The sequence below is a fragment of the Anser anser genome (genome assembly GCF_964211835.1).
Source record: "Anser anser genome assembly, chromosome: 11".
Classification (NCBI taxonomy): Eukaryota; Metazoa; Chordata; class Aves; order Anseriformes; family Anatidae; genus Anser; species Anser anser.
The window spans coordinates 3,515,979-3,533,695 of record NC_139732.1 but is presented as its reverse complement, the minus strand read 5'-3'; the positions used below and the strand labels follow the sequence as shown (position 1 = coordinate 3,533,695).

The window sequence follows — 17,717 nt, the reverse complement described above, 5'->3', positions numbered from 1 at the left end:
CATTAACATCAACCTTTGTGTCTGTAGTCAGGTAGCAAAAATCATATGTGTATATATATATATACTGAATTGATAGAATTGCGAGTTTATTTTGAGAAGTGCCATTCACTTAGTGGTCACGCTAATGCATCTTGCCAATTTTAACAGAAATTCTGCTCATTTTAGCTTTTTATCAAATCTTAAAATACAGATTTCACTGTCTTAAAGTACATTGAAAGTAAATTAAGGCATTAGCTATTGCTGAATGAATATGTTTTTCAGAACTTACTACTAAATCCTGCCATGCATCCAAAAGTTTGACCCCTGCTTTCTAGGAGGAAAAATGTGTCTGTGTTGCTATTATGCATCTCTCTCTCTAGTTTTCAGATTTTGTCATTTAGAGTCTTTTCCTGTTTTTAATCTCTGGAGTTATATTTTTCAATCTTAAGAGATAATTGATTTTAATGAGTGCTAAACGTTCTGCAGAAATTCTTCATACGCACATGCATCCATATATCCACACACAGGCATTCATGCCACAGAATTTAATACAAACTCCTGTGAAGTAACTTTGAGCTGCTTAACTGAAATAGCAATGATACGGAAATCTTGAGAGTTCTCGCTTACAAATACAGCAGTGGAAATAATGTGTGTAAGTCAGGGCCACTAATGGAGTGGAGTTCTAAAGCGTTAGGACCACAGTTGTCCATCTGTGGTGGGTAAGACATGAGGGAAGAACAAGCAGTCAGTGACAAGGCTAAGAATCGGAGCTGTGGGTGTCTGTAGTCTCTCTGCAATGAGGGTGCCTCCAACATGTGAAGTTGCCCCTTGGTGCACCGGAGCAAACTCTGGGACATGGCAGAGTGTGGGGACCACTTCTGCATGGTGCTGGCCCCATTTGGGTGGGTCCTATGATCAGTGTGGCTGATGGTTTGGCTGTCTCCACTCCTGCTCTGTGGAGAAAGAGATTATTGTGTTTTTTTTTTTTTTTTTCTCCCCTCTGTGCTTTCTTTCCTTTTCTCCCACCTTTTCTGCAAGAGCAGGTTCCATGATTCACATTACAAAATATTTTAATACAAGTGTGATATTGATTGACCATGAAGAAACTTACTCATGATAGTTGATATACTCCAAGTAATAATATAAGTGAGTAATGTTTTACAGTCACTTTGAATCAGTCTCTTCTTCCACTTCCAATCCATCCATATCCAGTTAGAGCAGACTCCTCCAAGGCAAGTTACTCGTGGGTTCATCCCAATTCCCATCTTTAGATCCTGTAAACAAATCCAATCACCGGCTGTTTAACATTTTTATTACATAAATTCCAGCATGTAATACAGCATTACTGGGTACTGCTAATGATGTGCATTTCAGATGTATTTGCGTTTTGTCACAAACCCCCTTAAACCATATTCTAATAACTGTGTATAAGATATAATTGGTAAGAAGCTTCAGATTCAATGACCAGGAGGAATCTCTCTGTAGTGCTTTTTGCTGCTCCTGTCTTCATCTAAAGTAACCACCAGACATTTCAGTTACTTCAAGGAAAAACAACCCATGTCTCCTGTGATAACCCAGACATGCAGACACATTGATAAATAAGACACATTTACAATTCTTTTATTACTATATTCTATGGCAAGATAAAATAAACAGTATTTTGTGGAACATTACAGCTTATAACAAAACTAAGCTACTGTCCAAAGATGCTGAAAAATTTCAGTATAAATACACTTTATTTTCAGCTGGCTCATGGATGATTAGGGCATCCCAACACTTTGACAATTTTCATATAATACTATGAAGAATTTCACGATTTTCTTTCATCTTACTGCTGCTGCCAGCTCAATACATCTTTTTTTTTTTTTCCTAGTAAAAATTATACAAATCTATGGTTTTTACTCTTCCCATACCCAATAAATCCTCAAGATAGTTTCATACACGTTAACTACAATTTTTCTTTCCCCCCTGCCCTGGAGTTCAACCAGTAAAACCTCAGATATATTGCACGGAAGAGGAGCAGAACATAAGGAAACATCACACTGGTGAGATTTGAGTAATTTCTATTTATAAATATCTACGTGTATTTCTTGTACATAAACAAGAGTGAAAGACCAGGAAAAGGTTGGGTCATCAACTGGCATCTGTTTCTCTGCATGAGATGTCCCAAGAGAATAATATTTACTGAGCAAACATGAGTTACATGATGGACCATAATGTAGAGTTTTGAAATTATCTTGGCAGCTATTCACCTGTTGAATAGCTTTGTTGACTTTCTGAGGAATTATTTGCTTGATTCTATCAAGGCAGAAGAAAGAATTTTGATATATACAAAAAGCCATCTATGCTTTTCTCGTTAATAATCTCCTTTCATAATATACTCATTTATGAAGCCTGACTTTACTGATGAGAAAGGACAGGCAGATCTTTGGCCTTAAGAGTTTCTCTGTATTTCTTTCAGAGGACTTTCTTTGGGTTAGATTGCTGATTTAGATTTTTTCCTCTGCTCTGCTTATTCTCAAGAAAATTCAAATTCTCCCTCAGTCTCCCAGCAGCCTACCTGCCATGAGTCTGTCAATCCTTCTGTTTGAAGACAAGCAATACCCAAAACCCACGTGCTATATCCACCCCTTCCCCCACTGACCAGTTCCCCCCTGCTGGGAGCTTGCCCCAGTCCCTGTTCATAGTGGCTGTTGTAGAAGGGTGAGCTGGGGTCCCTGCCAGCCCCTTCGTGACACGGGATAAAAATCCTTCCAAATTCAGCCTAAATGTTCCTGAAAAGACAGAAATATTACCAAAGCTAATTTTCTTGGTTTCTTCTTTGCTCTCCTCCTTTCTAATTTTACCACATGTAGTGTAAATTTTTATGAGGAAAGGCTAGAAAAACTAAATGCATTTTTTAGTGTGCTACTGCCTGGCATTCCCTCTGTTTTGCTATTACACTTAGGAGTTTATTCTCATTTTAAGATTCTATTTACAGTCCTCTCTTTGAAACAGTATGCACCCTTTATCTCTGAATTACTTTTTATATATTCTGATTATTTGGGCAATAAAGCTTTCCTTGTATGGGTCAGGATTTATTTATTTTTTTTTTTGGCATAATAAGAAGAAATGTAGTTCCTTGTAGCCTATCCCAGTAAGTTTTTGCATTAAATTAGTACTATATTTTGAAAAAGGAGGAGGAAAACAAATGAACAAAACAGTTAAAAAGCAATCCCAAAATGGAAGCATCTGCTTCAGGGCTAAGGGCCAGCTACGTTATGCATTAAACTCGCCATAACTCCAAAAGGCATTCAGAAAGCAAAATATATCTTACTGGTTTGTGCTTTAAAGATTAAGTTCAGATTAAATCCAGAAGATCGAAGCAAAGCTCCCTGCAGAGAGATTTTCACTTTCAATCTGTAGCCTTGAAGCTGAGCTTTGTAAAGTCCTCAGAGGTGATAATGAGTCCAAAAACCTCATGGGTGTTGTTTTTGCAGGACGAGGGCCCTGAGATTGCACTTGAGGTGCTAGGAAGAACTTTTGGAAATGCATCAAAAAGCCTTTCTTCTCTGCCTAAACTGTGCTGTGGATCCAACCTGGTTTATACGCTAGTTTGGCACATTTGATTACTTAAACATGAAATCTTTAAATATTAAAGTGTTAAATATTCTAAAATATTATATTTATAATTTTGACAAATTGTTATGTTTTGTTCTATCTGCCATGACTTAGGGTACACTATCATTCTTTGTTTCAAGCAAGTAACTGAAGTATTAGCAAGAATTTCTTTCCATTTTCTTAGAACTCCCCAAGGTCTATAGTTTTCTCTGCAGAAACAGTTGCCATTAAATATGCTGTATGTCAATGCAGCAGTGAGGTGGTTAATTTTGACTGAATATTATGCTATATAACCACTTGGCATTTAACTTGAAAAATGACTTTCTGCTTCACCTGTCAGCAGCCCAGTTCTCATCAAATAAGTGAGTGAGAAAAATTTTTAAATTTCAATTTCCTGATGCTATTAGACACTACTTCTTCCATACTTAAACAGTTTAGCAGTGCATGTACATGTTTTGGTATTCATGCCATGCATCACACTACATGCTATTACAATAGCTTTTTTTGTTTAAAGGGTAAAGAGATGCATGGATCTTTATCTTGGGGTTAGGAAAATGTATTGCAGGAACATGGCCAATCAGGTTTCTGAATAACTTTGTAACATAGTACCATAACCCTGATGCAGTGCAAGGAATGTAAAATACTAGGTGGCTATGACTCCATGGAAAGAAAGCATTCTAGATGAAGAAAGCGTGAACAGTCATCTGGCACTGCACTTCCACAGAAAAGAAGTGCCTTGTGGAGTATTCATCTATTTTATACCTTCTTCTGCTACATATGTATTTCTTATATTAGATATGTATTTCTTATAAATCATGCAAAATATTTGTTTGTATTTTCAGTATATTTTGGAGATTAAAACTGTTGTCATTTTGTGTTAATGGTTGTTTTTCCTTCCTTTCTATTTCAAACAAAAGATCAGTTTTCCCTCATGGTTAATATATCGCCAAACAGCAGGAAAACTTCATTGATAGAGGGAAGACACAAATGAAAGAGATTTTCCCATTTCATTTTCATTTATTGTATTACTTTGCACAGTTTTCACTTTACCAATAGCAAGTCTGGAGACATTTTACTCGGGTGGAAAAATGTATCATCTCTACTGTGTGTCCCTTTATTCTTTGACATTAGTTTTTATTGCATGTTATAATGTGTATAAATCCATAGTGGTATAGTAGCAAACATCATTTGAAATAATAGTTCAGTGTAAATATGAGCTAGTATCACTAAAATCATTATTGTTTGTTCATTTATTTGGTTAGTCTTGGCAATTGACTCAGTGCTGTGGGTTGCAAACAGTATGGACAATTTCAGTCTGCAGCATTTACTGTCTTAAAAATAGATATGCAGAAGACAGGTGGTACTTAGGGATCCAGCAGTGAAAAGTACACTTTTTTTTTTTTTAAGGTGGATATATAGTGAAAAAATAAAAATGAAAAATAAGGCAGTGAATAGGTAAATTCTACTACTTTTGAGAAAGTACTGAGTTATGGTTTGGATTAACCTGCCTAGTATTTCCATTTTACTGCAGTGTAACTTTTGTTGTTACTGAAATGAAGAAAGTTGCATCATTTCCGCTTTGCTCCCCTAGGCCAAGAAGTGTGGAAAGTCATTAGTTTCTGAAGCCTTTGCTGCATAAAAAAGGGCATGTTTTACTACACTGCAAGAAATGAGAATTTCTTCTGTTCTGTCTGTAACTTTACATACATATGGGACTATGTTTTATAGGGTCTACTCATGAGCATAACGTGGGGCTTGCAGGATGTCACCATGTCCTCCTGACAGTTACCTCTGCTACTGACTGTGATCAGATATCATACCAATCTGGTGGTTCATGCTCTTCAGTCCTCAAGGGAAGAGTATGAGGTCCAGAACCAGCCTCCACAGAAGATGAGCTACCATTAAATGGTGAGTGGGCTGACAGTTGCATCTTCCTGTGTCAGCTGGGTGCTAAAAGGCTGATAGGTTTGTGAAGCTGTTGGATGGTGGATTGTGGACTCCCCTTTCGGCCTGCAAAGAGGTAAGGGTCTGTCAGCACTGGACACTGTTTGGTTCCTAAGGAGTCCGTTTGGCAGTGACCACTGCAGAGAGCACAAGCAACAAGGAGAAATGGATCCACTTCAGATCCTGGGCTAAATAGGACTGTTCAAGGCTGAGCAGTGAGAGCAAAAATCTAAAGAAACAAGGTGCAAAAATCACTGAGATATCCCTGTCCATGGAGAAGTGTCAGCACAGCATTGTGCCCAAGCCAAGCAGCTCTGCTGGGAGGCTGCTTCCTGAGCACTGGCTTCACGCAGCCCAAGGCCTGGCCAGGCCCTGCCTGGACGCAGCCCTTCTTTCCCAGGGGCTGCGGAGCTCTCCAAAATAGCGTTGCATGTACAAACATGTCCTGAGGAAGCCTGTGGAGGGATGTTAATGGCTATAAGACTTGTCAAAGTCTAATTAGTTACTCACAGAAGAGAGATTTCAATTTTTTGGCTGAATCTTTTCGTTTGGAAGGATCCCAAACCCCTGCTTCCTGGGAGTCTGCCTTAGCTGTTAAATCCGCAAAGGGCTGCTCCATGGGATGACAGATTTTATTTTTAAGGCTTTTTTTTTTATTATTCTGCTTTACAGTGGGATTTTTTTCCAAGGTTAAATAAATGATAATTAGAGTTGTGGTTGTTCTAACGCAATCAGTTGTATGGGATATTTCCTCGCTGACCTCCCTTATGGCAGTAGCAAGGGGAGTGCATTCATATATCACTGCAGAAAGCTTGCTGAGTCCCCTTGAAGTGTTATGAAAATTGCTGTGCAAAGCTATTTTCTTTCTGAAAGACACAGTCCATACAAAAGATGAGAGACAACAGGTGAGGAGTTCCCTGTACAGATGCATGGCAGTTGGGGCAACACAGGGGCTGTACATTGGTTTCTGTATGTCTGGTGAGAACATCTGACACTTTAGCCACCCCTGTCTTCTCCTGCCCTCAGGCCATGGATAAGCAAATTTTGATAAAGAAGTTCACAAAAAAAACTTTTGCAAAATCCCAGGCACAAAGGGCTGGTATTGAATTTCACTTTTTTAATGTGTCGTAACTCTTTGAAACCACCAGACTACCACTTCTGGTATTCTCACCCAGTGCATGCTGCTGTCTGGAATCCCAGAGCCTCACTGTGTAGATAAGGCATACCATGGAGTCAAGCTCCACAGAGATTGTGTCATGCATGGAGTCTGCTCACACAGGAACCTGTGACGAGCGAGTGGACTGTTGTACGGGGTTTGTTTGTCACAAGCTGGCCTGTCCAACCCCTGACTACCAGCTGGAAGGAAAATGGTTACAACTGCTCTGATTCCCCCGCAAGGTGATAAAATAAGGAGAGAGACCATATCTCCTAATTCTGCTGTTTGGTAACATCTCATCCTTCACACACTTCTTTAATCATTGGAAGGTATTTGCAAATATTTAGAAATGCTCTCCCTTCCTTCAGGAATTTTTATATTGGGTTTTATAGAAGGTTTATAATAGAACAAATAACAGTTTGGATGAAATTCTGGGAATTCTTCTGTAGTGCACTTCTGCATGATAATCATTATGAGATTGCTTCCCCACTGCTTGCTTAATGCAGCTGTCCAATTTTTGTATTTACTGGGAATCCAATTTGTTTTAAGAAATTAACAAAACAAATACTTAAGTACTGTGCTGAACATATCGTAAAGTTTTTAATCATTTTGGTGAGAAGGAAAAAAAAAACATTATAGTGCTTATGGAACAGCCTTTGAAGCCACATTTATGAAATTGAATCCCTACCAAAATAACTTGCTCATGTTAATACAGATGCCGTATGGCATTGCAACAATTATTCTTTTTTTTTTTTTTTTTCTTTTTTTTTTCCAAACTGTGTCAAACTTTGCTGTGGCAGTGGTCTAATATCTATGCAGAGCTGGCTGCTTGATCATGGCACTGGTGTTTCTGACCTACCAGGATGCTGCTGGGAACGGTGTGGCCCTCAGATATGGCTACAATATTTGTATGCTCCTCAAAGGAAGGAGCGATGTAATGCTCACAGGTCCTCCCATCCTCTTCAGTAGCCCAGTGCAGGAGAAATTCTGTGCTTTTCAGAGGCACTGTTAATGCTTGTGATTTGTCACTGTGGAATTGCTCCTCTGAATGTCCTTTACTTAAATGCACAGGGAAACAAATAGATCTCTTTTGTGTCTGGTCATAGGAGCATTGTGCATCCCATACTGCGCTTTGCAGCTCATTTCACCTTCCCAGTGCAGCCTCTGTGAAATTTCCTCCGACTTGTGACCTCTCTAACTGGGAGCCACTCCCATCCCCTGTGGCAGTGCCAGGACCTGCTGCACTGGATATGGACTTTGTTCTCCACCTCCCTCCTCTCAAAACAGTGGAGATTTTTGTCCTTTGCCCAAATGGTGTCCTGCAGACCCTCTACTACCAAGTTGTGAGCTCTGCAACATAATTGGTATGTTCAGCTGCTGCTATTTTTCCCAGGTATCTGCTATTATTTTGTAAGACTGTGCCTCTAATTTCATTCCTGGTAGTATGGGTAACATACATGGAGCATGAAATACACAATACACTTGTATCTATGAGTTTGGTTGTTGTTCCTGCTTTTTTTTCTTTCTTTCTTTCTTTTAAAGGAGAACAGAAATTTGCTAACTGTGAAACTCAGAGTGGAAGGGTAATATCTGATGGCTACAATTTTCCAAAACTGGGGCTTCAAAATCTTTCTTCATCTGGTTGACGAGTATTTGACTTCAGAATACATGAATTTCAGATAATATCCGTGCCTGTCCATTAACCATTCAGACTGAAAGAGCTAAAACATCTGTGCTTTAAAAGTAAAGTTTATATGTTTGTTTATACCAAATTGCTTATACGTGTCAGTTATGTAAGCATTTGCAAGGTTTGATCCATCTCCTTTGAGAAACTTGTACTACAAAAGTTTCCTCCTGTAACAGTGACAGTGATGTTATCATCCCCTCTATAGGGCTGCTGAATAATCGTCATGCTACATTGTGTGTTGGATGCTAACAGCAGGAAGCATTATTTTAAAAGATTTAAATTAGCAGATTTTATTTACCACACTAATATTCTCACAAGGCATCTCACTTCTAGCTAAAAGAGTTTTAAATTATCGGCTTTTATTTATCACAATGGTATGTTCCTGACTTATCACACTTGCTTGTATGTTATTTACTCAGACCAAAATGGCATAAAAATAGCTGTGTAATATAGTGAGCTCAGAAATACTCACGTGAATTTTCCAGAAGCAGAGGAAAAATTGAAACCAGTTGAAAATATAGATTGGTTGACTTTTTTTGATATTTTTTTAAGACTACTTTTGACTGTATACACTATTTTAAGTAATTGGGACAAGAGGACCTAATTTAAGTGCTTTGCCAGTGCTTAGGAATGCAGGTTTTGTATGAAATCCCAAAATTTAAGGCTACCATAGCTGTCTTTAAGTCTCTAGGTTAAAGCTATTCCAGTTGCAAGACAAGCTGGTAGGAGTTTTTGAGCTTTGTGTTGTTCAGTAGATTGTTCTCTAGTTTCAGATGTCACTTCAGTTAAATCCCTATAAAAAAAATAAAAATAAAAAAAAATAAAAGCAAGCATCTTGTTTTAGTTTTTCTAGCTAAACTGTAACTGCTTCACTTTTTTCTTGCAGAAACATCAAAAGGAATTCAAGCTCACTTGGTCATAGTCTGGACATCACATTTTTATAGGAACAAAGGAAGATGTGGTATGCCCTTCACATGTGCTCATATTAAAAATTTACTAGGTAAGTTTCAACATCCGTCAATTAATAGGCAGATTTTAGGACTCTCGTATGTAGTACAGTAGTAGTAAAGGCCAGCTGATATTTTACAGAAATATTCCAAATAAAAATATCATTTGATTGCAAGGGGGAGCAGAACCTCCAGGAACATATCTTCATTTTTGGTAGTTTAGTCCACAGTAACAAAAACCACATTGTACCAATCAGATATTTAATGAGCCTCTAACTCCATTTCTACCTTATCCCAAAGGTATAGCAAATAGTGCTGCGTTTTTTAAAATATCAAGAAAACATCATTTGCTCTAAAATGTCCCTAAAAGCAGGTCTAAATTGCCAATAAAGGCTAGGTAATTGTATCAGCATGGATCAGAAAGCATTTCTCAGAACTGATGAAATAGTTTGCAGTATTGCAGAGCCTGAATGATGCTCTCCGTACATTACACTGGAAATATCAGAGACTGGTCTCAGTTTAATTTGTTCACTACTGTGTATTTTGGATTCTCAGGAAATATTTCTCACTAATGTCATTCTATTTTTCTTTAAATGTAATTTGTTTTGGGAAAGTCAGATGATTTCTTTAATCTAGGGCTCACTTAGCAGAACTTTTAGTTTGCTCGTCAATTATAGAATACTGTTTTTCCAATAAAACTGCACGTTTGAAAATTCTCTAAAGCTTGTATTTACGTATCGTGTTCAAGATTTAAAACATTTGAAATTTACAAAATAATAATTCACAAGGTTGTTGCCCAGCTTATCAGTTCTGCCTCAGTAGCTATACAATCATTTGACAACCAAACACACATACAGTATAAATATTTAAGAAAAAGTAAATTCCATTAAGTTGCAGTGTGATAGATGCAGTAGTAGGTACTTATCTTTGAAATATTAAACTCTAGACATTTATATCCATACAAAAAAAAAAAAAAAAAGAGTTTCCTGCCATTTGATGAGAATTATGTGCCTGGCACTAATAAAATATTAAACTCCAATTTAAAAGATAAGTATCTTACCCACTTTTTTCATAATAAAACATTTTACAGTGCATATGAGAGCTAATGTGCATCAGAATTTCCATACGATACTGTATTTACAAACTTTTATGAAAGTTTTGTGTCTTTATTTATTAGTTGCTGCCTCTATTTAAGCACTTATTATTTCATATAATGACATTGTGTGTTTCAATAATGCATGATAGAAGGTGTACAAACAGGCTTTATTTTTTGTAGCAGTTTTCTTTTTGTTACAGGCGACTGCTGCTAGTTAATTAAATGTAGATAGCCCCTGAAAATTGCATTATCCTTTTCTGTCCCTATTATATAAATTAATGTCAAATTGATGCAATGTTTCATGTTTAAAATAATAGATACATGTGTTAAAAATCACAGCCTGCAGTTTTCTTATTTGACAGTGCATTATTTTCAACTGGAAATGTCAGTTTCTAACCTTCTGCCAAGAATATTTTGTAAAGAGCAGTAAGTATTAAGTGTTAGTTATCAAATGTAGTGTCTTTTTAAATTTGAACAATACTATATGTGGAGAAAAAGTCATAATGTATAGTGTTTCTATTTCAAAAATAATCTCATAAAATGAAATGATCAACAGATGGTTACGACTAAAAGGAAAAGAAGTTCCTTTGAATGAAGGAAAGTCACCTTTTCCTGCAGATAAATTTTAGACCATCACTCACTGAGTTTTCAGCAAGTGGATCATATTGCCTTTTCTTTTTCAACTCCTTATATAAAATGGTGAGTGGTTTTTATACTCAAAATTTTTAATATATTTTTTAATCTCATGTACTCTCACATGAAATAATATGAAAGCTGCAAAAGCATTAATACATTTGTCAATGTTCTAGCAAAGTCTCTGATCTCCCAGCTTTGCTTAACTACCTTTTTTTTTTTTTTCAATTTACAAAAATATTTCATTAGACTCTTTTCACTATGGCTTTTTGCATTGTGATCAATGTCAGTAGACAATCCTGTCTTTTTTTAATTACTGAACTGGGTGATTAGAGTTAATAAGCTATGTGATGTAAATAGTGCCATTTCAAATAAACAAGAAAACACTTAGAAACCAAAACAAAGCCTTTCACTGAACTTCGTCTCAGCATACTCTAAGAGAGATGTGGTACAAGTGATTTAGCATATTACTTGCTGTAAAGAAGGATGTACCTTGTTACTTTAAACAGCAAGACACAGCAGCAGGTTTTCATCTTTTGAAATATTCTTTTAAAAGGTGCAGCTTAAAAACTACCATATTTTCAGATCACAAAGGTCTCATATTTATATTTTCCACTTTCCAACCAAAGAGACGTTTGTGCTCTCATAAAAATACTTTATAAACAGACAGCTTTGGTTTTCACTTTTCTTCTGTTAAGGATAGCCTCCATCCTTTCAAAGCCTGTAGATTTACACAAAGCCATCAGCTGATCCTAAAAACAGTGTTACAGAACAGAAAGCCTTTCTTTTTATATGTAGTCTATAACATCTAAGATATATAATGTAAACTTGGATTTTCAATCACAGAATCACAGGATATCCGACGTTGGAAGGGACCCACAAGGATCATCAAGTCTGACTCCTGAAATTTTGGGCTAAATACTTTACTTTTTAAAAAAAGAACAGCAGGTAAGTAATTGTATAAAAAGGAAATTTGTTCCCATGTTATGGATCCTTATACCTGCAAATTTTGTTCATACAGACGACAAGTTGCATACACATATGTACTTGTCCATCAGTAATAACTTTGCTGGCTTGCTTTCACATTGGCATTTCACATTTTATTTTGAGTAAGCATTAGTTATTTGTGAGAGAGATGCTTATTTATTTATTTAAAATGAACTTTTCATTAATGTCCTTATATGCCTGTTTTTCGTCTTTTCAAAAGGTGCCTGTTAATGTTACGGTGTTTTTGTAAACTCTTTAAAAAATGATTAAAAAAAAAAGTTACGATCACAAAGCTGGGAAAGTGGTGCCTAATTACGGCCAGGATAAACTGCACTTAATATCTATCTGTTGTCAACAAAGCAATTTGCTAGATGATATCTTTAAATCCTTTCCTCAAATTGTTTTTCATACAAATTATTGTAAATGCTTATATTTAAGAGTCCATTCAAAAGAGCTGATGGGTTTTACCTTCGGAGTGAAAAAAAAAAAATCAATTAAAGAGCTAAATCCACATTCCCGTGATCAGGATCTGTTCATGCTTTTTTCACAGTGAGGTCTCCATGACCACACTTTGCCAGTCCCTAACAGCACAATGCTTGGCAAGTGGTGTCCAGTGGCCGTCTGCGCCGTTTTATTAGCGAGGCTGCCCAGTGCTCTGACAAGGTTACAGGGCCATTGCCCCAGGGCACTGCTCTCCCCCTGCTCGCAGTCGCGGCTTCGCTGCTCCATCACCTGCCCTTCCAGACAGGGCCATCGGCACTGGCGTGCTGGGCAAGGGCCCTTGCCTTGCCAGCTCCGGGCTCTGCAATGGATGCAAGGGAGTGGTGGGAGAGCCAGGGGCACTGCATTGTCTGGGCCAAAAGGGTACCCCGACCATCGGGGTTTCTTCGCAGGGACTGGGTTTCTTCAGATCTCAAGGGCTCCCACTTCAGTCTCAAGATGGGGGAAATTTTCATCTCTACCCTTCTTAAATCTTTCTGCTGTGAGAGATTTCAAGTCAAATGTATTTCCGCACACTTTTCCTGAGAAGGCAAATTTACATATGCATTAGGTTCATTTTATCACAATACACACACAGCAAAGACACATCTCACTGACAATGTGCTGTCTGATGGATAACTCCATACAAAACACACATTTGAAAGGAAAATAGGAGGAGGAATAGGATTAAGAGCCTGTACATAAGTGACATCATGTTTTGTGAAGATGAACTGCAGGAATGTCTTGCCCTACTTTGTATTTTTGGATTATTCAGAGATCCAACAAGTCTTTTGCAAGTGTAGGAAATAATAAGGTACAGCATTGCCATACAGAAACTACAAGGACAAAGTTTGTCTTCACTTGAAATTTTTATATGCTGTATTTAATAATGACATAATAAAGGAAAAAAAAAAAAGAAAAAGGGGGGAAAAAAGTTACTTGGATCTTACCTATTGAAAACTTAGATTTTTTGGTACTGCATCTCCACTGGATTTATTCCTGCTGAGATCCAGACAGTGCAGTGCCATGTTTTTGTTTTTCAAAGGCTGACAGAAATGTTTAAATACTGCGTTTTATTTTTTTCTCTCTGGGGACGTGGGGGAGGACCTGCACTGTATCTGAGAGGACCACAATGGTCCTGGCTGACACCCTGCCCTTGGCTGGCCTGAAGAAAGCCTGTGCAGCTTTGGCTGTGATGGACACTTGTCAATATTTAGGACATCAGTGACTAAGAGACGTGGAAGATTTTAGATGCTGTAGAGTTACGTACTAATGTTCCTGTGAATATGTGAGTATGTATGAATACTGATCACTGTCCTTCCCATTGCATTGCGCAGGTCTGTTTCCTGATTGCAAGGATTGTTAGTATTTTAAAATCTATACAGCTCTGACCCAAGTGGCATAGTTCCATCTGTAGATCCATGGGAAAAAGAACAATTAAAAAGGAAAAGTATAAATATAATGCAGTGGTATTTCTCGGAGATGACAGATTGCTTCTGGGACTTAGCATTATCCAAGGCTGGAGAGGGGCAGCACCACCTTCAAAGCAAAGAGCTACAACCCTAAAAAGTTTGCAGTATTGTGCTCAGTTACTTTTTCAGGTTTCTTTCCATCTGGCCAGGGTGGCATTTAAAATAGTCTGTTTTTGTGACGATGGTGGGGTTTCTTAATTTTTTGTTTGTTTGTTTGTTTTTGGTGGTGGTGGTTTTTTTGTTTGGTTGGTTGGTTGGATTTTTTTTGTTTGTTTGGTTGGTTGGTTTTGTTTTTCTGAAGGGATATTGCACCCACCTGCTGCCAAAGTCTACAAAATGAAAATTTCTGACTAATTTCACATAGACTACATGGGGTACACCTTTGTTGTTCCTTCCTGCCAGCTGTGAGTGAAAATTCTTGTAGAAATGCACTCCAGTACAGTTTTACCATGGGAGTGAAAAATCATTTGGAGTCTCTCTCTGCTAGTTTGTGCAATGCCTCAGTGCAGTAGCACGTATCTTTAAATACCCACCTCAGGTTTCGTCTTTAAAATGGGACAGTAATACTACTGTCTTTGTACTTTTCAAGGAGATTCTTCTAAGAATCTGTTAATAAACGTCAGTGATGTACTGTAGAGGTCCTATAAGGAGTACCCTGTTGAAGGCCATGATGAATTATTGACTCTCTTCCCATCCCACTCTGTAGCACATGTGCACACCCCTGAAAATCCCATAGAAACAAGGTGTTGGCACTGTAGTTTTGAAGTGCAATGGCATTGTTTATGAACATACAAGCACTTGGGCAGTCAGGTATCTCTATATATCTCAGTGTATATATATATATAGGTCATCCCTTCTATATATACCTTCTATATATACCTTATATATATATAGGCATATATAGAAGGGATGTGACCTGGTTTTCATGAGAAATTGGGCTTGGCTTGGACTTAGCAGGCAGATTTTGGCAATTACAAACCCAACTTTACAGACTGGCAGAAGTGGGGACCTGCCCCCTAAAAGAGCTAAAACAAGGCTGGAGTATCAGCTATGGATGCTGTACAAAGCTCCTTTAGGAGTTTGAGAGGTTTCCAAAACTAGGCGAGGGCCATGGTAGCAAAATACTCCACACACCTCACCACCCAGGGAGCTGGGGGAGAGCCAGCAGAGATGACTGGTGTTGCTCATGTCAACAAGTGCATGCTGGAAAGGGCATTTTTTGACACTATTGCTATGTGCACCCAAGAAACTACATGGATTTGATTAGGACTTACTGTTTTCTAGTGGGGGGAAGCAATAGCATAGCAGACACCCCTGCAGCTTGCTTCAGGATGGGACTTAGCATTGTCATCAGCATGTCTCCAAAGATGTGATCTAATTTCATATTTGTCATCAACAGCTGATGCGAGTGTTTAACACCTCTCTAGATCAGCTGTGTAAGTGCCTACGTGCTGGTTTACAAGAAGAGCAGAGCAAAACTTTTAATTTTTATCTTTTGTTATCTTTGTGTGTGTGAGAAACAAAGAATCAGTAGTGCTAAAATATTTTTAAATTCTTCTTGGCTGAACAAAGTTGCTCACAGAGAGGAAGAAAGGTAATAAAAACATCCAGAAAATCTTGAGTGTTTCACCCCAGTGTTTTCCAAGTTTGACATTTCACTGTTTTTATTCATAGTGTTTCATCCTGATGTTTTTGAAACAGAAACATAGTTTTATTTCACTTGTCTTTGTTCTGAATTTTCATTCAATTTCATGTTTAGTCTTGATTTTATCATTTACTTTTAATCTAAATGAAAATATGGCTTGAAACAAGAAAATGTCTTCATCCTCAAAGGATATCTTTTCTAGTCTTCCAGTTTACCAATAGTTTGGGGAGAAAAGATTGTCTTCACTTGGTTGCAGTTCATTTTATTGTTCTAGATCTGTCATGGACCAAAAAACCTCTCATTTACATGCAAAGACCTGACCTGTGACAACTCAAGGCTCCTCAGCCACATACGCAAAGTTAAATTTTGCTGGGTAAGAATGTCAGTCCAGGGTTAACTTTGGTCATACCACTCCTGTAGGAGGGAGGGGATGGGGAGGAGCTGAAGATGGGATGGAGATGAGTGAAGAATGAGGACAGCATCATGGGCTGTCCTCACAGTGGCTGGAGATGGAAAAGAGAAGGCGATGGCGACAACATGTACTCTTCCCTGTGTATACTGTTGCCATAAGACCTAGGGTGCTACCACCCAGGCTGCTGGCACCTGTACTTCTGTGTTGAGTTTTGGAGAAGGGGTATGTTCACCATGCATCTCCTCAGATACAGCCTTGTTTTGTAGGTGGTGTTGTTACCTACCTTCCTTTATAATATATTTTTAAAGCCTGTATGTGGCTTCACCTTGGTCTCTCTGCAGCCAGTAGGCAGTACTCAGGGGAGAGCTTCCTCCTCACTGTCTGAATTGTTTCTTGAAAACAGAAATAGTTCGTAGAAGGAATCACAATCGCATTGGCTAAAGTGTGTGGAGGGTAAGGATTGATATTTAGTTTCTGATTGTTTGAGATACTTGCACGTGACAGGCTGTCCTTGCTGGCGTGGCCTGTACAGGAAATCAGTTAGGCATTTATGGTTCCTCTTGCCTTGGAGAAGATGTCAAAATGATTGTAGCCCGTTAGAGACAGCCTAATATACCTTAAGGTTAACTTACACATTGCTGATAAGTATAAGGATTTCCATAATTGTTTGGCAAGTATCTTCTCTATTTATATAGCCAACTATTAATATTCATAGCATACACCTGATTATTCAGCTAAAACCCGCAACCAATCAATCAGTGATACAGTCTATCAAATGTCCCAGTCATCCTGTAGTCATTACAATATCTTTTTTCCTTTGGAGACGTTTGGGATGACTCAATTTCTCTAATCTTGTAGCATTCCCTCTGTCTTTAGAGGGGAATTTGTAATTGTTAAATTATTCTTGGCCATCCTTCATTCAGAATTTATGTTGTAATTTCAGCAGAAGCCAGACCTTGTACGGCAGTTTTCATCTTTTTTCAAAGCTGCTTCTATTTCTTGAAATGCTGGAGGGTTTCCAGTTATTCCTTCTGGTTGCTTTGGATGTGAATTGTAGCAGATCATCCCAGAGTCGTGGTTCAACATTGTTAAGCTTATCAATATAAATATAATGTTAAACCCTTTTTAAATAATTGGGGCTAGGTGTGAAAATGTGACCAATTTATGCATAAGTTGGTCCTACACTTCTCTTTTTCCCTTTATCAGAAAGAATCTCATCATGAACGGGTATCAGACTGTTCCTTATCAGGGCTTCTATACTTGTTAACAGTTGATTAGGTCGTTATACACTTTTCAATACCTGCTTAACCTGATGCCAGTCAACTATGCAAACAAAATTCATTAAGGTAAACAGAAGTCTCCAAGCTGGAATTGCAAGGCAAAAAAATAATAGGTTTGATACATCGGCTATCACTGTATGGAACAATGAAGTCTTATATATCCAAACATTGGAGGAGCACTCACTCAATCGTAAGTAAAACTGAAAATGAGGAATGTGGTAACAAGAAGAGGGGTCTTCTGCCCACTCTTTTATGCATGTCTCTGTAAGAGTTTCTTTGCCAGCTACACGTGCATGGAGGAGGGCAACCCTGGGGGGCAGCTGACAATGTGGCCTTACTGGTTTACGTCCCATTTCCAGCTTGTATTTGCCATAGCATTTCCTAAAGTACTTTATCTTC

General features: G+C 38.0%; 1 long non-coding RNA gene across 1 annotated transcript in view; it reads left to right on the top strand.

The window, feature by feature from the left end:
• Positions 1 to 17,717, top strand: part of LOC310879961 — a 53,601-nt gene that overhangs the window by 11,403 nt on the left and 24,481 nt on the right. The window contains exons 4-7 of the long non-coding RNA XR_014571283.1: positions 5,308 to 5,487; positions 9,253 to 9,366; positions 10,966 to 11,108; positions 11,889 to 13,797. This is a non-coding gene — a long non-coding RNA (uncharacterized lncRNA). The remainder of the gene's footprint in view (positions 1 to 5,307; positions 5,488 to 9,252; positions 9,367 to 10,965; positions 11,109 to 11,888; positions 13,798 to 17,717) is intronic.